The sequence below is a fragment of the Ovis canadensis genome, chromosome 2 (genome assembly GCF_042477335.2).
Source record: "Ovis canadensis isolate MfBH-ARS-UI-01 breed Bighorn chromosome 2, ARS-UI_OviCan_v2, whole genome shotgun sequence".
Classification (NCBI taxonomy): Eukaryota; Metazoa; Chordata; class Mammalia; order Artiodactyla; family Bovidae; genus Ovis; species Ovis canadensis.
Window position 1 is genome coordinate 173,676,846 of NC_091246.1, and position 25,359 is coordinate 173,702,204.

General features: G+C 35.6%; 1 protein-coding gene across 1 annotated transcript in view; it reads left to right on the forward strand.

Annotated features, from left to right (window-relative positions):
- The window catches only part of LRP1B (LDL receptor related protein 1B), a 1,961,274-nt gene that overhangs the window by 3,241 nt on the left and 1,932,674 nt on the right, over positions 1-25,359 (forward strand). The window lies entirely within an intron of this gene.

Consider the following 25,359-nt stretch of genomic DNA (forward strand, 5'->3'; position numbering starts at 1 on the left):
CAATTGTTTTTGCCACATGGCGAAAACCAAGTGGGCAGAATGCACAAAGGCATGAGTCCTTACTGTAAATGGTGCATGTCGAGAATAGGGAGAAATTTGTTGAGGATCTTGTGGCCTGGAGAAGGTAAGCAAGGCTATATTTTGTGTATGATGGATGTAATTCAATACATACATTGTATATGTTTCAACATCATCCAGCAGCTTGGTAAGGACTCTGGTCAGAAAGCTCTGTAGGACAACAGCCCCTTTGAGACTTGATGGTGCCCGGCTTGTCTTATCCATGGCTAGCAGATGACAAGTATAGTTTTCTGGGATATGCAAAGCTAGCAAGCTCTGAATGTCTCAAAATCTGCATACTTGAGCTTTAAAACAATCGGATATGTAAAAATAATGAATTTAACATTGGTGGACTTTTGAGCTAATGTGTCTTAGCATGTTGTAAAGATATAAAGAACCTGGAGGTCAATATTCAGAGGTCATCTTTGACTGGTTTCTCTAACAATGCTGAAAGAGTGTATTTTACTTGTATAATTTTATTTAGTTTCAATGAAGATAGTTTTATTGCAGAATTAAAACTAGTTTCCCCAAAATGGAATGAACTGCTTTGAAGTTTTTATAGGATTTAAAGATGAGATTCAATGTAGTATAACACTATTCAGTTTACCTTTGTGATTGTGTTTATTATACACAGTAACCTAAGCTGTTGTTCAGTTGCAAAGTTGTGTCCAAATCTTTGTGACCCCATGGACTACAGCAAACCGGGCTTCCCTGTTCTTCACTATCTCCCAGAGTTTGCTCAAACATATGCCCATTGGGTCGATGATACCATGCCAACATCTCATGCTCTGTCACCTGCTTCTCCTCCTGCCCTCAGTCTTTCCCAGCATCAAGGTCTGTTTTAATGAGTCAGCTCTTTGCCTCAGGTGGCCAAAGTATTGGAGCTTCAGATTCAGCATCAGTTCTTCCAGTCAATATTCAGGGTTGATTTCGTTTAGAATTGACTGGTTTGATCTCCTTGCTGTCCCAGAGACTCTCAAGAGTCTCCAGTGCCACAGTTTAAAAACATCAATTCCTCAGCTCTTAGTCTTCTTTATGGGCCAACTATGACTACTGAAAAAACTATAGCTTTGACTATACAGGGCTTCATCAGCAAAGTGATGTTTCTAATTTTAATATTTCTGTTTAGGTTTGTCGTAAGTTTTCTTCCAGGAAGTAAGCATCTTTTAATTTCATGGCTGTAGTCACCATTCAAGGTGATTTTGGAGTTCAAAAAAATAGTGTGTCACTTTTTCCTTTTTCCCCATTTATTTGCCATGAAATTATGGGACCAGATGCCATAATATTAGCTTATGAATGTTGAGTTTTAAACCAGCTTTTTCAGTCTCTACTTTCAGTTTCCTCAAGAGGTTCTTTAGGTTAATCCTCACTTTCTGCCATTAAACTGATATCATCTGCATATTTGAGGTTGTTGATATTTCTCCTGGTAGTCTTGATTTCCCCTTGTAATTCATCCAACCCAGCATCATTACAAATTTTAAACATGAACACATAAACATAATTTCATCACTAAAAAATTTTTATCTCAGAGGATCCCCTTATTATTATATTTTGAGTTAAGAGTTTAGCAATTCCTACTTCTGTGTAATATTGGGGTAGAAGTGTATGCCTGTTTGTGTTGATAGCTTCATGTCATCAAATTGTTGATATTAACTGTTTGACCCACTTTGTTGTGACATTTTTATTTTATTTTATTTTATTTTATTTTTTTTTTAATTTTAGTTTTTTATTTTTTAAATTTTAAAATCTTTAATTCTTACATGCATTCCCAAACATGAACCCCCCTCCCACCTCCCTCCCCATAACAACTTTCTGGGTCATCCCCATGCACCAGCCCCAAGCATGCTGCATCCTGCATCAGACATAGACTGGCGATTCAATTCACATGAAAGTATACATGTTAGAATGTCATTCTCCCAAATCATCCCACCCTCTCCCTCTCCCTCTGAGTCCAAAAGTCCGTTATACACATCTGTGTCTCTTTCCCTGTCTTGCATACAGGGTCGTCATTGCCATCTTCCTAAATTCCATATATATGTGTTAGTATACTGTATTGGTGTTTTTCTTTCTGGCTTACTTCACTCTGTATAATCGGCTCCAGTTTCATCCATCTCATCAGAACTGATTCAAATGAATTCTTTTTAACAGCTGAGTAATACTCCATTGTGTATATGTACCACAGCTTTCTTATCCATTCATCTGCTGATGGACATCTAGGTTGTTTCCATGTCCTGGCTATTATAAACAGTGCTGCAATGAACATTGGGGTACATGTGTCTCTTTCAATTCTGGTTTCCTCGGTGTGTATGCCCAGCAGTGGGATTGCTGGGTCATAAGGTAGTTCTATTTGCAATTTTTTAAGGAATCTCCACACCGTTCTCCATAGTGGCTGTACTAGTTTGCATTCCCACCAACAGTGTAGGAGGGTTCCCTTTTCTCCACACCCTCTCCAGCATTTATTGCTTGCAGATTTTTGGATCGCAGCCATTCTGACTGGTGTGAAGACATTTTTAAAGTTTTAATTTCATCTGCTTTTGCTAAAAAAATTCCTTAACACATAAAATGTATTAGTGGTTTTCCCTTTTTTATGTATTTTATGTTATGGATCCTGACATAAAAAGCCCCGAGTCTCCATGTTTCCTTTCAAAATAAAATAAAAAGGAACATATAGACCTATTAAGTTATTTAAGTGTTTCCCGGGTGGTGCAGTGGTAAAGAATCCACCTACCAATACAGGAGACACAAGAGATGCAGGTTCGATCCCTCAGTCAGGAAGATCCCCTGGAGTAGGAAATGGCAACCCGCTACAGTACTCTTGCCTGGAAAATTCCGTGAACAGAGACTGGTGGGCAACAGTCCATAGGATCACAAAGAGCTGGACAAGACAGAGTGTGCGCGCACACACACACACTCACCTTAGGTGCATTTATGATTAAAATTATATAAAATACCTAGAGTTTTTTGTTTTTTCACTTAGTGACCTCAAGGTGGAATATATATGTATATGAACATATATTATAAAGTATGTGATTATATTTTAGTAATACTGCTTACATTGCAAGGCAGTTTCAGTGTTTGTTTTCTAGCATTTTAATGCCGTGTCATGTGTAGCCAGTACTGTCAAACCTGACCAAAGTCTGTCAGATATTAATAATACTGAAAACTGCATTTCATGTGCACATTACAAAGATATATCTGAGATTTCAGAAATATTACTAATAACAAAATCCGTATTTTAGCAATTCTCACTTCTGTTGTAAAAGACAGTCCCACCCATGGATTGGACATAAACATCCTGTAACAGTGAAAGGTCTTAATGGCTGTCAGTTTGGCAGTGTATTAGTGAAGGCTATTGCCTCGTTTTACTTTGCACCAGTACATATTTCCCAACTGTGTCTAGCTCGAGAAGAAAACTGAGCATCCAACTTAGAAGGCAACTGAAGCAAAATTTGACAATAAAGAGAAAAAGGAATATGTGTGTATATAACTGTATATTAACTTAATATATAACCTCATATGTATATGAATATATATATATATATATTAGTTCATATATATTCCAATCTTACCAAAGAAAAACTAGTCTTAAGAAATGCTATTGTCACTTCATTCCTGGATCTCTATATAGCTAGAATATAACTTGCTAGCTGGAAAGGTGTAGTTTAAAACCTCACATCAGAGATTGTAATTCTCTGCACTAGTACTTATTCATTCATTGATTATAGGAAGAATTATATGTATATATTTATAAATGACAAGAGGATGAGATGGTTGGATGACATCACTGACTTGTTGGTCATGAGTTTGAGCAAGCTCCAGAAGTCGGTGATGGACAGGGAAGCCTGGCATGCTGCAGTTCATGGGGTTGCAAAAAGTCAGACACGACTGAGCAACTGAACTGAACTGAACTGATAAATGACAATATTGTCTGTAGTCTATGTGATATTACTATACACACAGTGGGTCTACCAGTTAGAATTTCTTAGGTTGCATTCATCAGAAAACTTAACTTTAGAATTGATGTGCTTTGCTAGGTAATAGATTATTTTAATGATCCAGTCATTTCCTGATTCAACATTGTGATGCTCTAGTGTTATCCTAAATATGGTACCACTGGATGGCATAAAATAACTGCCGTCAGCACCAGGAACTATGCATCCATTTTATAGAGAGCAGAAATGTTCTTCTTCCAGAAGTAGATCGCAAGCCTGGGAACTTACTCTGATTAAATCAGTTGGATACCTAAGCCAGTTACTCTGTGTAAGGAATGGAATTATCGTGTTTGCTTTAGGCCAGTTAGAGCCCACATCAGATGGGACTGAGCAAATTATGATCGAGAATTTAAACATTAAGCATCATCCAAAAGTAAATATGGTTTTCACTACTTTTTCTTAGGTATTAAATTTAGCCTTTCTTCTCGTAAACCTGTCTTAGCAGTACTCTTACTGTAGAGCTATTACTTACATGTATATTTCATTGTTTAGGCTCAACTTTGAGCAATATATAAATGGAATATTTATTTATTGTTATGCTAGTCCCAAACAAGTATTTCTCTAGCACTCCTTTGGTTTAGTGAAGCCTCCATAATAATCTGATGGTCTATAGAAATACAAACACAAGAAAAGTAGGAGAATGCACTTAGACCACACTTAGACTTCTACACTATGGGACTTTGATAACTGCCACATTGCTTTGAACGTGTTGCTAAACCTTTGTGGCTTTATGTTTTTCATTGATGAAATGGAAATGATAATACCAACTTCAACAGATAGTTGAAATTTATATCCTATCATATTTAGAAGTATGTAGCCTGCCATTTTGCATATAATGATTACAATTTCATAACCTGTTGCTGGTGGAAGGCTATATTATTAAAAGTGTTTGTTAACACTTGGAAATAAAAAAAAATATTATCATAAAAATATGTATATGCTTTGACCCAACCAATCCTTTATTAGGAATTTATTTGGTGAATATGATTAGAAATGTACACATATATTTTTATGTGAGAAACTAGATGTTTATTGCATTTTGTATAAGCATTTTTATTACAAGGAACTAAAGGTAAAATAATACATATGGCACATATTTTAGTCATTGTCACATTAGCAAGTTTTACTATGGGCATAGAATTTTATAAGCTAAATTTATATTATTTATGTGTTTTTCTCTTTGCCATCTCCACAATTATAAGGTAAAATAGAAGGGATCTTATCCTTTTTATTTCTTGCTATATCCTCAACGCTCAGAATAGATTACCCATTTGTAACTAACAGTCAATAGATTTATAATAATTAAATAATTATTTATAAGGCATGAATATGTAGACACTTAATGAAGTCATAAATAAGTACTTAGCAACTGGAGAAGACCCTGCAATGACAGGTAAACCATTAAGGTTTAAGTAACATCCACCACGGTATGAAATTTGAAGTTTTATTTTGCAATTATTTAAAAAATCTTAACAATGGTTATGCTGGTAGAGTCTGGTTTCCCCTTTACATGTTTCCATAATTTGCTGCAATATATTCTATTACTTTTGTAATATAAAGAAAGTGTTTAAAATTCAAGTTATAATCTTTGTGCTTTATTTCTATTCTTTCCTCATCTAAACTCACCTGTTTTGCTGGTTAGATACCTAACAGTCTTCAAAGGTAGAAGTCAAAGGAGTAGTGAGTTTTAATTAGGGGTTGGGAAAATCTAGTGCTTATCCGGGAAAGCCAAGATTGTGGAAGATCTGAGTAAAGCCAAGCCATTTACTGATCCGAGAGGCAAGGAGAAAAGAAGAAACCACTGACTTTCTGGGACGTAACGTGGAAATAGGATGTGAGTAGAACTAATGTGTGACAACATATTTTTTTTTATACCTACAGTTGTGCTTTGAAATCATGACAGTGTATAATTCAATATAATTCAATTAAATGATTCAATTTTTATTGATCACTGACTCTGAACAAGACACTATCATAAACCCCAGGGAGTAAGATAAAAAAGAGAAAGTTCCTGCTCTAAAAGCTCAGGGTCTATTTGTTGCAGACAAGTAAAATCAAACAAAAAATCATAGGTTGAGATAATAAGTATGACTGTATGCACAGGTATGCTGCAGAGAGTGGTAGCACAAAGGAAAGGAAAATGCTAAGTGAATGTGCTTGTGCTTGCACTTAGTCACTTCAGTTGTACCCAGCTCTTTGTGACTCCATGGACTGCAGCTCACCAGTCTCCTCTGTCAGTGGGATTCTCCAGGCAAGAATACGGGAGTGGATTGCCAGGCCCTCCTCCAGGGGATTTTCCTGACCCAGGGATAGAATTCACATCTCCTGTTTCTTCTGCACTGCAGGCAGATTATTTACCACTGAGCCCTTGGGAAGCCAACTAAGTGATAAGAATATATTTTGTCAAATTAGGTTATTGAACATATAAACTTGTCTATCATACACCTCCCCAGCAATGCTCTGGGATTACCATTTATTTTGCAGAGGCTCCTGAATGCAAATGGTGAGTACTCAGTACGTGTACAGGTCAGTTTGAATGGGACAATTTTTATGGAGTCACTGCTCCTACACACACACACACACACACACACACACACACACACACACAAACACACTCTACCTCTTCATCATTCTCAGTGTTATCAATTTGCTTATCAGTTTCTCAGTGTATTTCTTTCTTTACTGAGATAACCCTTCCTCACAAACTTCTCCAGCTCCCAGTTCACATACTGACACATTTAATGTATTTAACCTTCCCAATTCATCCCTCAAATCAGCAAAACTCTTAAAATAATGTAGGGCAGATGTCTGCAGACAATAGCCCTGGGCCAGATTTGACCGTTCTCCCCTCCTGTTTTTAAATACAGTTTTAGTGGTATTCAGAACGCCCATTCCTTTCTGTGGCTACGTGTGGGTGCGTTGGGTGCGTTTGCATTATAGTGAGGCAAACTTGAATAGCTGCTACTGAGACTGTATGGCCTCTGACCCTAAAATATTTACTCCCTGACCCCTTACAGGAGAAGTTTATGCTTCCTCATCTAGGCCATCTGGGTTTTTTTTTTTTTTTTAGCATATTGAATAATATTGTTTAACAGTATTCAACTTATCTCTCCTCCCCTTTATGACTTTAAAGATTATGACAAGTCCACAGTCTGAAAGTATTGCTCTTAGAAAAATGTTTATGTTTCCTCGCTCTAATAAAGCATAATAGAACTAAAAGAAAATATAGGCTAGCTGATATGGAGGTATCACTTTTGAAAACATGTCAGGGAGAGGTATATATTTAGAAAGTTAAGTGAGAATCTCATGACCCTACTGACTTTAAAAAATAATGTTCACATTCAGATTTAAAATTGAGTGGCTAGTAGAGTCTCTCAGTATCAGTATGCCAAATTAAAACATAAGTGCTTAAAAAGCAACACCATCCCTAGGAATGGAGTGGTATATGAAATTCGAACTTTACATTTAAAATAAGTTATTGGGAAGGCATAAATTTGTTAAAATTCATTTTAATATTGCTCCAAAAATAATTTCAGGATTTATTAAAACACTCTAAGTGGAGCAGATGCACAGTAGAGCAGTTGAGCTCACATTGTATCCAAAGTTTCACGCCAACTGCACTATACATTTGATTGTATTGATCCTGAAATTCCTCTATAGCACCACCCCTGTTAAATTGCACACATCCCTCTATAAATACAATCTGTTTTGAAGGAGTAAGTCTTTTAGTTATTTTCTAAAATTTGCCAAAGGGGCATGTGCATCTGCCAAAATGACAAACATGGGACAATTTTGTGCCTCTAGGTGGCTCTAAAATGGCATGCCACCATCTGCCACTGGGCATGTTCTAACGATAAACATTTAAAACACTGTCTCTAGTTTTACGAGATTACAAGTATTCTGAATCTTCATCTACTTTGGAGCCATAAATGCAGTCAGTTAAAACACACACACACAGACATGCATGTACATATACCCGTGAACAAACACACCAAATGAAGCTTTTATATCACCTGCTTTACTTATGAAGCTTAAGGAGAAAGTTACTTTAATATAAAGCATTGTTTTGTATGTGATGATAATAAGGTAACATGCTATCAACAAGAAGACTGGTAAAATTTATACTTGTGTCTTCTCAGGATAGATAAATTTTAATTAGTCTCTTATTCAGAGTTATTAAATATTGCAGTTTCAAAATCTGTAAAAATTGAGATGAGACGAATCTTTTTTCTCACTACATGCTAATTTGGGCTTCCCAGGTGGTGCTAGTGGTAAAAAAAAAAAAAAAAAAAAAGAAAAACCTGCCAATGAAGGAAACTTAAGAGACATGGGTTCAGTCTCTGGGTTGGGAAGATCCCCTGGAGGGCATAGCAACCCATTCCAGTATTCTTGCCTGAAGAATCCCATGGACAGGAGAGCCTGGTGGGCTATAAATCATAGGGTTGCCAAGAGTCAGACACTATTGAAGCAACTTAGCATGCACGTGCACATGCTAATTTAGATTTCTATACTGACATAGATACTCAAACTTTCTTGAAAAAATAAGTGCCAGCATATGAACCACAACTGACACGAGAAAACTATTTTGCTTCCTTGTATAATAATGCAATATAATGACTTGCATTTATGAAGAGAAGAATGAAGTATATTCTCATCATAGACATTCTGTGATTCAGTTTCTATACCGTACATTGGTTCTTATTTTTTATTTTAGTGAAAACAAGAGTTGCAATATTTCTTTTAGGACTTAAAAAAATCTTTTGTTTTAGAATACAGGCCTAACATATTGTATCACAAACTGAACACATCCATGTGACATCACCCCAGTAAAGAAATAAAATGTAACTAACACCCCAGCAAAGAGTCGGAAGTGACTGAGCAACTGAACTGAACACCCCAGCAGCCTCTTTATTCCCCAGTCCAGACACTACTTCCCCCAGAACTGTAATTGTTATCCTGATGTAATAGCCCAGATGAGTTTTGTCTGTTTTGGTATTTTAAGTCTAATATAGTCATATAGGAGAAGATTCAGTTTCTTCAAAAGTTTCCGAGATCATAGATTGGTTACGTCATTTTAAAATGTACTTTCTTAATACCATTAGTTAAACTTTTCGTTTTTTCTATAGTAGGTAACCAACTGACCTGGTACTGTTTATTGAATAAAACATTCATATTATCACTATTTAATAGTTTAAAAAATGGAAAATGCTAAAAGTTTGTTAAAAGAAAAATCTTTACCAGTTGAATCTTTACAACACAATATCATTTTGTAATAATTCCATTAATTAATTTTAAGGTAAGGTAAGGTAAGTTGAAGTCGCTCAGTCATGTCCAACTCTTTGCAACCCCGTGGATTGTAACCAGCTAGGCTTCTCTTGTCCATGGGATTCTCCAAGCAAGAATACTGGAGTGGATTGCCGTTTCCTTCTCCAGGGGATCTTCCCGACCCAGGGATCAAACCCGGGTCTCCCGCATTGGAGGCAGATGCTTTAACCTCTGAGCCACCAGGGAAGCCCCGATTAATTTTAAGGGACTGTTATTTTATTTACACTTTTTATTTTTTCCTCAAAATCTTTTAGAACTATATATCCTATTCTTATTTCATTATTGTTTTTTAGTTTTTTTAAATGTTTTAATTGAAGTATAATTGCTTTACTATTTCATTATTTTTTGATGTGCTCCTTTTGTAATCAAGAAGAGACTAAAAGTTATGATTAACTTTAAAGTCATGACTTTGCAGTGGAAGAAGCTGCCGCTAATTGATGTTTTAGGGTGCTCTGGTGGTTTAGTTAAGAGCTTTATCCGAAGCATCTTATATAGTTCTCTCTCAATGTTATAAGCATAGAAATAGTATTATCCTGGGATTACAATGAGGAAACTGAACTTTAAGCTAATAGCTTATCTAGGATATGAGATAAATTCAAAGCCATGTTTTTCTGATCTAGAGTCAGCTGTGTGACCTCATTTGTACATTTGTGGCCTGAGAGTAAGTGCAATCATCACCACTCCCATATTTATTGGTAATTTGGTGGAAAGCAGAAAGGAATTTTGAAGGGCTGCAATCTCCCAACTTTTCAAACTGGACGTTTTTCCATGCTTTATTTAATTTTGTATTCAGTATAGTTATATGTAATAAGAGTTGTTTGCGAATGCACTCTTAAATGAATAATGATATAACCATACTCTTCCGTATGTATGTAAGTTTAAAATTCATATCATTAACACTTTTAATATATCTAAACTTTATATTAGGAAAAATATTTGGAAAACACTTCAGGGTAGATAAGAAAACTGCATATAACTTTCCTATCTAGACAGAATTCTATTTGATTATCTGGTGGACTTTTACTACTAGATTTTATTGAATGAATAGATTTTTCAATAGAGTTGTAATTACGTATTGTTTATCTTTTGCCTGCGAATTTACATTAAGTAGTAGTTTAGTTGGAAGCTTGGTCTGTTTAATTACTGCTCTTTTATTTTGGCCATTGGTAAGAAGTCTCCTTCAAATAAATCCATCCCCGGTAACTTCCCTGCCTGCTTCCTTCTTTCACTTCCTTTCCCCTCCCCTTTCTCTGGTCCTCTTAGTGATATATACACACAGGCACACACATATGAATACAACACACCAGAACAGATCCTTTTTTCTAACTGTTTGATGGTTATATGAATGAAAATTCCTTTGTTTATACAGGAAAACATTTTATGTGCTGTCATGCTGACCTTGTTTTCCTCTCATATCCTATTTTCTTTTACCTTTTTGAAGGTAATGATCACTACCTTTGTTCACTTCCAAATGCCTTTAACTATCTCTCCAATCTCCCCATTGTTATATCCTTCACAAGTCTAAACTTTTGCATGCACCAGGAAACTGTTACTGAAAAAATACACACAACCTTGTGGATTGGTTCATTTCGCATTTATGGCCACAAATCACAAATGAGGGTCTCAGTATTGCCAGGTACTCCTACCATGTTATTTTAATGACTTTGCTTTTGCACTTTCAAATTTAGCTGCATCATGTCTCTCCTACCATACTACCTCATCTATTCAGACTGAAATAGATGAGGAAACAGTGGAAACAGTGTCAGACTTTATTTTAGGGGGCTCCAAAATCACTGCAGATGGTGATTACAGCCATGAAATTAAAAGATGCTTACTCCTTGAAAGGAAAGTTATGACCAACTTAGATAGCATGTTCAAAAGCAGAGACATTACTTTGCCAACAAAGTTCCGTCTAGTCAAGGCTATGGTTTTTCCTGTGGTCATGTATGAATGTGAGAGTTCGACTGTGAAGAAAGCTGAGTGCCGAAGAATTGATGCTTTTGAACTGTGGTGTTGGAGAAGACTCTTGAGAGTCCCTTGGACTGCAAGGAGATCCAGCCAGTCCATCCTAAAGGAAATCAGTCCTGGGTGTTCATTGGAAGGACTGATGCTAAAGCTGACACTCCAGCACTTTGGCCACCTAATGCAAAGAGCTGAGTCATTGGAAAAGAGCGATGCTGAGAGGGATTGAGGGCAGGAGGAGAAGGGGACGACAGAGGATGAGATGGCTGGATGGCATCACTGACTCAATGGACGTGAGTTTGAGTGAACTCTGGGAGTATGCAGGCCTGGAGTGCTGCAATTCATGAGGTCACAGAATTGGACATGACTGAGCGACTCTACTGAACTGAATCATTACACTTAAGCAAGCTGCCATTATAGCAGCCCTGATACTCAATCTTATTTTTCTTTTCTCTCTTAAGTGTTTCATTCCAGCAGTTGTCTTATTTATCATCTAAGCATCAGTCCCTAGCTCTCTGTAGGACTCTGTGTTTTAGTACACAAACCTACTGTGATATCATCCATCTTAGAGAAAAATAATGTATCTTTACTTCATGATTCCCATTTCTCTACCCTTACACTTAGCTGTATATATAAGAAGTCTATACTCTATGGATTTCCTTTCTAACTTTCCATTCTAACTCTAGTCCACTCTAATTGGACTAGAGCTCTCATAACATAGGTGAGAAGTCTTTTAAAGAAAATAACCCAGAGTCTTACCAAGTCAGTGGTCAGGTCTCTAAACTTGTCTTATTATACATCTCAATAGTAATTAAAACATGACATTTTCCTCTTTCTTGAAAGTTTCCCTTTTCTAAACTTCCATGCCATGACACTAATCTGCTTTTCTGTCTGTCTTTCTGGTAATTCTCTTTAGTTTATCTAGTCTTTGCTAGATGAGATTTTTGTATGTTCAGGTAACCTGGGCTTTTCCGCCTCCAGTTCTCTTCTCTTATGCTTTATTATTTCTATAAGCCATTGCTTAGTTTACAGCTCTGTATGTCATACATTGATGATTCTCAGATTGGTATACTGAGCCTGAACCTTATCTCTTAGAGTCATACTCAACGTCCACTGCCTTATTGAGGTCTCCACATGTATGAAGATTATGCTTCCAAATGGAATAAGGAATTACTAGAAGAGGTAAGATTGGGAATGTATTTTAGAGGTACATCCTCGCTATCAGTAAGTGCTGTTGGCTATGTATCTAAACTAGATTCCCAATCTTACCTCTTCTAACATTTTCACTGCTATGGTTGTTGATCAAGCAGCCATCATCTTGTCTGGACTACATACATAACCTCCTACTTGGTTTCTCTGTCTTCTCTCTGAACCTCCTACAAGTCATAACTGATTCTTCTAAAATATAAAACAAATAATTGGATTTCTCTGCCTAAAATCTTCCAGTTGTGCTTATTTCAGTTAGAATGAACTCTAAACATAATGTCAGGTTCTTCTTGATTTTGTCTATGGCTCTAAAATCATATCCCTCCATTGTCCTCTTTATTCTCTGCATTTTTTATTTTTTCATTCCTGAGGCTTCTGCCATTGATTTTTCCTGGAATGTTTATCCCTCAGATGTGTTCATGGTTATCCCCATTCATCCTTAATGACAAAACTCAAATGTCCTCTGATCACCCTCAAATACATAGCTAGTCCATCTACCACATTGTTTGCTTGATCCATAAAATCATTTAGTAATTAAACTTGTTTGTTTATTATATTTGTATGTGTGTCTATTGTCCCTCAATCCCCAAATCTGTAAACTCATTGAAGACAAGAAATCTATTTTTTATTCAATCATTTTTTTTTTTGTTTTTAAATCAGTGCCTGGTATACTGCCTAGCACATACTAAATGTTCAATAAATTTAGTTGTTTGATTGACTAGAACAAAGTAGATTAATTATTCCTGGTATTTTTTATTAAAAATTCCGTTGTCACTCACAAACTGCCAGATAAAATATTAATTGCCTTTCCTTGTTGGTACTTATCTAATTTTCCTTACCCTAAAGATTCTCTGATAATTTTCTTTTGTGAATATTTTATTCATGCAGTGCTAGTTTCATGACAAAATTCAGTGTTTTAAAACAGTAGAATTTCATGAGGAAGACAGAAGGCTACGTATAGTTACATATAGATTTCAGAACCATTAGCCTAGAAACTAATACAAGCTTAACAATGACTTGTTTTATGAGAAAGGAAGTTACTTTGCCTTCCTATAACTATTTCTCCTCTACTCAATAATATAGACTTAATATCATCCAGTTTCCAAGCTCACAGAAAGAGATGTTTGAGGATTAATTAAAGAGTGTCTATAAGGTTCTTTGATTTTACTTTAAAATGTGTCATTTAATTGGTAAAAGATGATTTGCACATTACTGTAATTAAGAACATTTTTCATCACTTACCAGCTAGTTTACACTGTCAATGTTGAAGAATAATAAACACCATTGATGTGCCAAGAATGGAGAGGTTGGAACTGTGAGCTCCAGGTGCAGGCAATAAGGAAAAGCACAGTCTATAGAAAATTTTTTTAAATAATAATAAAACTGGCTAAAAGTTACCTAATTTTAAACTATCAATTTGTGTCAGCAATTGTAAATAATATCAGTGATAGAATATTTTTTCCAGAAAAAAAGATCTAACTTTAAACAATTGCTGGTTATTGCATAATTTTGGCATATTTTATACCTAATACTTTAATAAGTATTATAATCCTAATGGAAGTTAATTTGGAAAATTCCTAATTACGCAGTAGGACACAGCTACACCTATTCATTTTGAAAGTCAAGTCATATTGGCTTTGAATTATTCTAGCTCCCTTCAGGGGCAGTTTGAATATACTCCACATGGTTACATATTCCTGCATTTAAATAATAAATTGGAATAAGCAATAATATTATGGAATTGTCAGTAGAAAAGAAAATAATTTGTTTCTCCAGATCTATTCTATGTGAATGCTTCGAGGTTTTGTACTTTGTATTTTTCAACTGTGAAGACAGAGCAGCTAGAATAGAGCTTGGAAAAAGCAAAAAAAAAAAAGGACAGTTATTTATAATTTCTGTAATTTATAGTAAAATGAATTTTCATTAATGTCTGTCAGAGTTATAGTTTTGTTTTCTTATTAGTTTTTCTAACTATCAGTTTTCTTACAAATAGTTTCTAGTTATATATGTATGTGTTCTTTCAGGTTAAGAAACAGTAGTTACATTTAGTAAGAATGTATGAATGAATATAGATTGACAAGTCTAGTTATCTGCCAACTAGATATGCAAAGTTATTGCCAATATTATGGAAGTTAAGGCTAGAGATGTAAAACTCTAATGATATTATCAATTACTACAATGGAATAATATTTTAACAGCTGCATCCTTGTTCAAAACTCAATCTAACTAAATTATGTTAGTTATTATTTTTTGTACTTTAATTTTTTTATGATAATTTTATTTTATAAACAATTCAGTAAGAGAATATTTTTAATCTGTTTCTTTTTGGCCATCATTATTGTTTGTTTTATGATTATTACAGAAAAAAATTTTATAAGAGAAAGGATATAAAATGTGAACCTCCTAAGACATTTGATAATCTAACTGTGCTACCGACAAACACAAAAGAGTCATACTTAATGTTACTCTTTCTTTGCAGTTTTCACAAATCCATACACATTTGTTTTCTTGCTGATGGCCAAATTTTAGTTTTTAAGTCCAGAGGAAAAAAAATCATTTTACTTCAAATCATTATTATTAATCAATATCTTACACTTGCAGTAAACTGAGAATAAATACCTGTGTATATTTTTTCCCTTCATCTTTTAACTTTAATGAATGTTAATTTTAAACAGCCAATGATTTCATTCATTTATCATATTCTAAGTTACTTTTTCTTCTTTTTTTTTTAACTTACATAAGTTTTCCACTAAATGACAAATCTCCTAAAGTATTTGAACCTATGGCTTGGTCTGATCTGATCAGTTTTAGGTTCTGGAATTTGCATGCCTATAACACGACTGAGTGATTTCACTTTCATGCATTGGAGAAGGAAATGGCAACCCACTCCAGTGTTCTTGCCTGGAGAATCCCAGGGACGGGGGAGCCTGGTAGGCTGCCGTCTATGGGGTCGCATAGAGTCGGGCATGACTGAAGCAACTTAGCAGCAGTAGCAGCAGCATAGAAAGATTTGCAATAAGTACAAATAAGTGCTGATCAAAATGTCATTTTAAAATAAATGTTATAAACAACAAACAATAAGAACAATAAAATAATTACCCTTAGATACTAGAAATTATCTATGATAAATTGACATATCTTATATATTCTCATCTAAAATTATTTATTCCTCAAGGGATATTGCCAGCTATTTGCTATTTGCTTATTTATGTGAACATTTGATTTTGAAACATATTGCAAAACTTAACTATTTTTTTCCTCATTCTACTCTTGTAGAAAAAAAAACAATATTACAATCTTTTCTCACTGGGAGAAAGAGTTGACTCTCTAATACTTTGTTTTGCCTTGTGTCAATGTATTGGAAAAGTCTATTATGCATCCTTCTGTTTAGTAAGGGGAGAAAGAGAGAAAAAACAGTGCATTTGCACTGTGAGCAAGTTGTATAGAGGTAGCTCACTAGGTATCTGACCTGGATGAATGAACATGGCCTGCATGATACCCTTCAAGGTCAGCTGTATTAGTCTCCTTGTTCTTTCTTTTCCTGAGCGCTGTAACACCTTATCAAGTTATATATAGGATGAATACCTCAAGAAAGAGAAAGCTGCCAAAAGCATGCCTATGTAATTCCACTCACTACTTCTTCCCCATCTCCATGTACCTCAAGGAAAAATTTGATTAGTTTTTGGACTTGGGAGGTTCCCAGCAAGAAACAGATGGAGCACTCAGTGCAGATAATTTGAAGACTATTTGTGAAAGGGACTATTGACAAATGGATTATTTTAAAATGTAAAGGTTTAATGTAACAATCCAAATGGATATTGGTTATATTTAAACTCAAGAGGCTATAATAATTTTAATTTATATATCTAATATTTTATAGGTAGAATATGTGAAATCAAGAATCTTAAAAAAAAAGAATCTTTAATTAGCCAAATGATTTTGATTTCATGAAATGATTTAGCAAAGGGTTCCTTTAGAAAAATATAAATGATTATTTCTCAACCTCCAAGGTTTAACATGATAAGTTAATGAGGTAATCTATGTATGAATTTCTTTGAAACTGTAATGGTTTATATTCAAGGTGAAGATGATAATGTGGCAGATTTGTACTATTACTTTAAATATAATGGTTTTTAAAGAAAAATATTGGTCCTTACACAATTTGGAGGAATACACATTTTGTAACTAGAAGAATAACAAGATTGCTGCTTTTCATTTACAAAAATGAGTCATAAACATTTTTTTAAAGTTAGATTATGTTTGGATAGGACGTTTTCAAGGACTCTTTTCATTATTTTTATGGAATAATAAATATTCTTTGTTCTAGATTAACTCTGTTTGCCTGATATGTGGATAATACATGCAACAAACTGGCTATTTTTTCTTGACAAGAATTTAAGTCATCAGTCTGTTAATGCATATAGTTCTCCAGATCAATTGGGGTTGAACTAAATCAGTCAATCACCGATATAAGTCTCTCAAAATATATTTTGTCATGTGAGACAGCAAACTACATGTCACACAAATTGCCCAATATAATTCCAGGGAGCATGTTCATGTTCTCAAATATTATCATGGAGGCAGCCTAGGTTGTACTTTGTATGTCTCAACCCAGTAAGAAATTTGACTGCACAGCCAGTGCAATACTGTACAAGCAGGGGGTAGGAATTTCACTTAAAATGCAGGGAGTTGTCAATGAAAACTCAGGGGGTGGTCAGATACCCACAGTGTATCAGGGCAAAGCTGAACAGTTCTTGGAAATGAAATCCACCTCTGAGGTGTAGTGTCATATTTTGATATTATTTTCTATTTTTATGATAAAGAAAGAGCTCTTCCCTCCTGTTCTGTTTATTTGTAAGTTTCCAAAAACAAAAACAATGTGCCAACAAGAAAGGGTAAAGGGAATAAGCTTATTGAGCTTGAGCCTGCAAAGTAGATTATTTGCCTGTATTTTCCAGATGTACAAAGACAAATCCAGTTTTTATGTATAAAGGAGTGTTGTAATTGGAACTGTTTCCAAAACTAGCTCTCACCTGAATCCCAGAGGCATATAGTGTTTACAGAGTGTGCTGGATGCTAGGCTCTCATTTATAAACTTGGCAATTTCTTCTAACAGAAAAGTAGTCAACAAGGCAGGTGTAGGATTCCAATTGCCTGGAGTTTGTTAAAATAGTCTATTTTTCTGTTGAATGTAATAAAAGGAATTTACCCAAGCATATGCCACATGACAGGACACTTTTGATGTCTTAGAAATTGTTTCGGTGTGGGGGAAAGACAGACTCAGGAGCTAAATCTTCATTAAATCTGTGCTTTAACTAGCAGGTTTTGTCAGCAGACAAGCAGTCTCAATTAAAGGTAGATGAAAGTGTTTTATTAGCTTGTCCCTTTAGATTTCAAGGAATAGTATCTCTCTACAACCACACTCACTCCTATTAGCATGAAATAATTTCAGTTTCAACTTAGCATCAATAGGTTTGAGAAGGTGATTCTTTAACAGTAATTTATTCAGCTCACATAAACCATAAACACACGTTTTAGTGATGGAGAACAATTTGGCTAATGTATTTCTGTGTGGAATGCTGCAGCCTGATAATAATGTGGATGGACAGTGGGCTTCAGCCATTATTTGAATAGACTACTCTAAGACAATAAATTATTTTCATTTTGGAATGACAGAATCACACATCTTCCATGCTGTGCCTCACCCGGTTTTTATCACAAACTCCTCTATTCTGTAACAAATTATGGCAAATGGAAAGAGCTTTATAGTGATGACATTCAGGTAATATCTCCTGCTAATAAGGATGTAACACTTGCTGCCACAACAAATGTACTTCCTGCTGGCATTTTTTATATGATGTTGCCTGCCGTTTTGCTCATTGCCCTTAGACGCAGGAGACATTCATGTACAGTCTGACAGGTGGACGAAGATGATATATCCTGTGAAGCACTTTTCACGTGAAGAATACATCATCGATCATATGTGAACTTGGATTGGTTTCATTCTCATTTTCTTCTTCCTGGTATAATTAATCTTCTGCAATTAACAATGTGTCAGGTCAATCATCGGCTTTTAATCAGGAGAATTTACCACCTTAAAACAACATTAAGTCTGATTTTCAAGCTCATGACTCACAGGCTTGACTTTGATGAGTTTTAGCAAATCTCAATTGACACAGAAATATTTTCATGGTATTAAATTTGCTCTGTGATCTGTTTTTAGCAACAAACAAGCCTCTTGTAGCCCTGGGCATCCTCCCAAAGGAGGAAACTGTGCCTAAGACTTGGCTCCATTGCTTCCTGTCAATCTCTGAGGGTGGCAGCACAGAGAAATGCCAGAGGTGTTGGAGGGTATGGACAGCAATTCAAGAATTTGTTTGATACAGACAAAAGTCAGAGTTTGATCAAACGATCTCCAAAGGGAAGAAATCGGACTTGTGTCATATGGAAATGAAACGGAAAAATGAAACAGATCAAGCTAGAAGCTTAACCCCAATTGCCTGTATTGACAGTATATTTTTATTGAGTTAATTGAAATTGGACACAATGTGAGATATTTGGGCCAATAAAATAGCCACTTGAATCAGAAGGCATCATTTGTTGTTTTAAACTTGAGATAATTTGGATTTTGTTGTGGTTATTTTGTTTTTGTTTAATTTGTAATTTTAAATTTTATGAGAACTATTCTATATTGAGATTGTACTTAGTTTTAAACTTATTTGTGTGGTTAAGTAAAATGTGATAAAAAATATTTTATGTCAGTCCAAGGAGTTTGAAGTTTTCCTTAAAACTGTTCATGTATTACTGAAGTTTGAGGAACTTTATTATAAATGATACTCACAAAGTAGATAATTAAACTATATTTTGAAAAAATAGGCATAAGTAGGCATTTAAGGGCTAGGCCAATGCTCTAAATACCATTTGGTACACCATTTCTGCAGGAAAGTAGTATTTAAACTTCTGTGTTAACCCTAATGAAAATACAATGAGTATGTCTATGTTTGATTTTACCCAGTGTAAAATACTTAATGAAAAACAAATTAAAAAAGAGGCAGTGTCTGTCACAGAGAGACATGCTAATTTAAAAAATCCCTAAAGAAAGAGCTCAGGTGGGACAGACTAAGAACAAGTTAGGCAGAAAAAAAAAAAAAAAAAAGACTTCCTTATTCAGATATTCAGAAGTGTAAACTGACTCATGATGTAAAATCTATCAAGCTCAGTTCAGTTCAGTTCAGTTGCTCAGTTGTGTCTGACTCTTCGCGACCCCATGAGTTGCAGCACTTCAGGCCTCCCTGTCCATCACCAACTCCCGGAGTTCACCCAAACTCATGTCCTTCAAGTCAGTGATGCCATCCAGCTATCTCATCCTCTGTCGTCCCCTTCTCCTCCTGCCCCCAATCCCTCCCAGCATCAGGGTCTTTTCCAATGAGTCAACTCTTCGCATGAGGTGGCCAAAGTATTGGAGTTTCAGCTTTTGCATCAGTCCTTGCAAAGAACACCCTGGACTGATCTCCTTTAGAATGGACTGGTTGGATCTCCTTGGTCATTGTGATACTATACAATGGATCATGGAAATATAATGGAGAAACCATTTGTACTGGAAAGCTCCTCATTTAAATACTGGAGTGGGATGCCATTTAAATACCAATTTCCTTGGCTTCAATCCTAAAGCTGGTCTACAGTTCAGGGCCCCATTGCAAATTTGACCCACATTATTCTCCAAATATTAAAAAAGAAACTAGCAATTAAACATAAGAAAAGACACAAATACTTCTTTAAGCTACTTGTTTGCTTGTTAATTGTCTTTCTCTCCCAAGTGGATCATGCATTTTCAATTATGGGCAGGTTTTAATGTCTTTGGCTATAAAATTGTGGCATTTATAGAGTATTTCCTTCCTACTAGTCCAATTAGATGAGGACTCAGCCCCCATCCACACCTCACACTAACTTCTTTAACTCCTATGCAACCAGAATGCTTTAAAAGTATTACCAAGTAAGGTGCTAAAGTTTTCACTTTCTGCTAAAAAATAAGTTTTGTTGATTTTGCTTTTATTTTTGATTAATTTTGTCTGTGTTTCCTCAAATTAGATGAATCAAAATATTACATACAGGTTAGACTTCTTATATGGATACATGCTTGACTATCTAGATATAGGTCAGCTCATTAGATGTTTATCAGCTCTATTTAAAATATTCTTTTGTTGATTTATGTTTTCTCATGATTATCAGTAGAAGTTTCACTAATGGTTTTACCATTTCCTAAATGCTAAACTGTACAGCTATAAGCACACTCCTATGAAATGGTCTTGATAAAATTGAACCCACAGCTGGTTTGTGACAACTAATAATATGACTTTATTTGAAAAGCATTGGTAAGATGTCTTAATATGGAGTCTCCCCAAGCCACACTGTGACACAAAGATTCAAGTGCAAGCAGTTTGAGAGTTGAGCTGGGCTAGCCAAATGGACAGAGAAGGCAATGGTACCCCAGTCCAGTACTCTTGCCTGGGAAATCCCATGGACGTAGGAGCCTGGTAGGCTGCAGTCCATGGGGTCGCTGAGGGTCGGACAGGACTGAACGACTTCACTTTCACTTTTCACTTTCATGCATTGGAGAAGGAAATGCAACCCACTCCAGAATTCTTGCTGGAGAATCCCAGGGACAGGGGAGCCTGGTAAGCTGTCATCTATGGGGTCACACAGAGTTGGACACAACTGAAGCGACTTAGCAGCAGCCAAATGGAAATATTGGTACATGTTACAAAGCCTGCTGTCACAGTGGGTGCCTGTAACTTACTATCAAGAGCAAACTGGGAAAGCGTTATATGTGCTTCTGAATTAAACGAGAGTTGGAGGGTTAGGATTTAGTGCACAAATTTCTGTCAGTCATTAGTTGAGGCTATTAGGGGAAGGTGTTGATTTTTTGGAACTTACAGATTTCTTGAGTGGACAGGGTAGCTCTCTTTGGTTCCAGAAAACACTTAGACACAGAGATGCAGATATCTACCAAACGGATCTTGGGAGTTCACTGAATGGTCCAAGGGATATAAGTGGATTTTTTTATAGTGAGGACAACACTTGCTATCTGTGGTATAGCAGGTGTTAATTACAGTTAATTCATTGTTACTTGCTACAAGTCCTAGTAGTAGCTCTCTTAAAAACTGCCAACTTTCAAGAAGGAAGGGAAGATAGGAGTCTATTTTTCATAATTTAGGGAGTATTTAGGATTGACTAATTTAAAAAATATTTTTCTATGATGAACTTGGGCAATAAAATAAAATCACAAATCCTACATTTGTTAATAAACTGCTTTCACAAATGTCATCTTTCTGTTAAAGTGCATGTGCTTCTTAATCACGATACATTTTATTTCTGAGTTGCTGCCAATATAATTTGCAAAGACAGTGATACAATTTATTCAAATTTCAGTACTCAGGTTTTCATAAAGGTCTACTTACAACTGTTAAAGAATTGTCAGAGAACTCAAGCATCCACTCACTTAGCATTTCTTCTTAAGAAGAAGTCCCATGAAAATTTAAAAAAAAAAAGAAAGAAAGAAAGAAGCCATTCCCCTCTCCCCCTTTGTTTATTATACTTAAGGCCAAGCTATTTTGGCTCTGGGCACAGTAAAGTGAAAGTAAAAGTGAAGTCGCTCAGTCCTGTCCTACTCTTGTGACCCCATGGACTGTAGCCTACCAGGCTCCTCAGTCCATGGAATTCTCCAGGCAAGAGTACTGGAGTGGGTTGCCATTTCCTTCTCCAGGGGATCTTCCCAACCCAGGGATCAAACCGAGGTCTCCTGAGTTGCAGGCAGACGCTTTACAGTCTGCCACGAGGACGTAAGTCATTATTTATTTTCACTGCTACTTCTTGGTTTATTCCAAGTAAACAAAGAATACTAGATAGACTTTAAATGGCTGCATATTTTTGGAAACCCACATATATGGTAAAAGTGGTTATAGGGTCAACCGTCTCAAAAGTATTTTGTCCAGTGGTGGCGAACCTACTAGCAAATATTTCATGGCTAATTCTATTCCTGGTTTCTACCACTTCATCCACTTCACAGTAAGAATCGTTTCTTAGCATAAGTCTTTTCTATTTCTAAAAAATGTGACTTTTGTAAATAAAGTTGTTTACAAATTAAAGAATTATAAACATGTCAAAATCATTTCTCCAAACTGATACCCTAGTGAGTTGGAAGTCTAGTAGATAACACAGTTTGAACTAAAAAATGTTTTAAGTATTTTTCTAAAAATTACTGAAAATGAATAGCAGGTTCAAATAAACCCAGCTGGAAAATGAAATTAAAGGATACATATGAGATTTCAGTTCAGGAGGATATTTTCAAAAATAAATTTGTGAAAGCAACATGAGTTAAAATTAAAATGTTCCAATTATTAAGGCAATTGGATCAGAAAATTTAGCTTAAATTATCAGATGAAATGGAGGCTTAGATTGTCAGATCCAAAGTATTGGTAAATTCCTTGTTTATATGTAAATTTCTCAAAATTTCACATAGCTAGGTTAAAAAAAAATACAACTGAGTAAATTTTAAAGATCTACTTGGATCCTGATGCTGGGAAGGAGTGAAGGCAAAGGAGAGGGGGCAGCAGAAGGTGAGAAGGTCAGATAGCATCACTGACTCAAGGGGCATGAATTTGAGCAAACTCCAGAGATAGTGGAGGACAGGATCCTAGCATGCTGCAGTCCATGGGGTTGCAAAGAGTTGGACATGACTTTGCAACTGAACAACAACAGCAACAACTTGGGTTTATTGACTAATTCATGCATCAGGAAGCATTCCATTTAACAAATAAAGGAGAGCTCCAAAGGGCTGTAGAAAAGGGAAGGTTTTAAAGGCAGGACAAGACAGTCATAGAGGAAAATGTTAATTCAGATTAGTTCATCTCCCTTTTTTGATTCCCTCATAGCTCAGTTGGTAAAGAATCCACCTGCAATCGAGCTGCCCTTGTGACTCAGCTCGTAAAGAATCTGTCTGAAATGCAGGAGAACTGGGTTCAATCCCTGGGTTGGGAAGATTCCCTGAAGAAGGGAGAGGTTACCCACTCCAGTATTCTGGCCTGGAGAATTCCATGGACTGTGTAGCCCATGGGGTCGCAAAGAGTCAGACATGACTAAGTGACTTTCATTCATTCATTCATTTCCCTTTTTGGGGAAAAGAAGTCTCATTAGGTGGGTTACTTCATCTTCCTCTTGGGGACTGAGAGCGCTCATGTGACAGATTACCTCACTGGTGCTGACCAGGAAATTGCTGACTAAGTGATTAAAGCTGCATTTCTTTGGGAGATGAAGCTTCAGTTATGTTGGTTAGCAAGCCAGGGATTGGTGGTGTGACTTTGCATAAGTGTCTCCATTTTGGACACTTTTTGGACACTGTGGCTTCCTTTTTAACAGCTATAAAATTTTGTGTTATTGAGGTTTTTTAGCTACTGGGAAATTGAGAATGTTAAATATGGAGTCAAGATAAAGACTCCTCATTATTTGTATACTGTATGTATGTTTCTTGGTAATCTTCTCCATGTCCTTTTTTAATTCCTCAAATTGTTTATTCATCTGCAAAATTAACATAGTAATAGTAATAATAGTTGATGAATGTAGGGCTTCCCTGATAGCTCAGTTGGTAAAGAATTTGCCTGCATTGCAGGAGACCCCAGTTCAATTCCTAGATCGGGAAGATCCACTGGAGAAGGGATAGGCTGCCCATGTTAGTATTCTTGGGCTTCCCTTGTGACTCAGTTGGTAAAGAATCCTCCTGCAATGTGGAAGACCTGGGTTTGATCCCTAAGTTGGGAAGATCCCCTGGGGAAGGGAAAGGCTACCCACTCCAGTATCCTGGCCTGGAGAATTCCATGGACTGTATGGTCCATGGGGTCACAAAATGTCAGACACAACTGAGCGACTTTCACTTTCAGTGAATGTAAAGATGAAAATTGTAAGATGTAGAAACAAGTAGGAAATTTTATTATATTATTATTACCAGTAAATTGTCCTTTTAATATTTATTCTTCTGGGGGTATTGGGCTTAGAGCCTCAATTAATTATTTTGTATTTCTGTAACTAGATCAAATTGTCATATAATCACATAACTTTCTTAATATAGATTTCATTTATCTATATTAAATTCTTGAGTTATATAGTTGATGTATTGTTTAAAATTTTCATAGTGAAATTATTGTTTTAAATACAATGTAAAGAAATACCCTGTTCAATTTTATTGTTGTCTTATTTCAATTTTGTAATCAATCACCTTAAATCATCATTTTGATTTCTTGGACAAAAATGTTAGAACCTAAGCATATATGTAGTATAATTTTTAATGTTATATTTTATTTTTATTATCAAAATCTTTTTTTTTTAGAGTGGTACATTTGGTGGAGATATGTGGATTTCGTTTTGTGTTTTAAAGAGACAGTCTTACGCCAAACACACTGCGCCTAAGGTCACATTGAAAATGCTAAAACCAATTGTGGACTAAAAAGCAATAATAGTAACTAACAGAAAACAAATTCTGCAAGAACTTTTGATAATTTATTTCTCCAATCTGATCTCTAAGTCACCACCTACTATCACCTGCTATAAATTTCTCACTTCAGTTTTATGGTCTGCGTTTTCACAACATTTAATTTGTAATTTACTACATATGTTCACACAATTTTTGCCTGAAATGCCCTCCTATTGTCTAAGTTCCACTTTTAAATCTCAACTGAAAAGCTAGTATTTTTATTTACAAGATTCTTTGTCTTCAGAGTTAATGGATCTGTGATGAAGATTGTGTGATTCTGCTTTTCTTTACTTG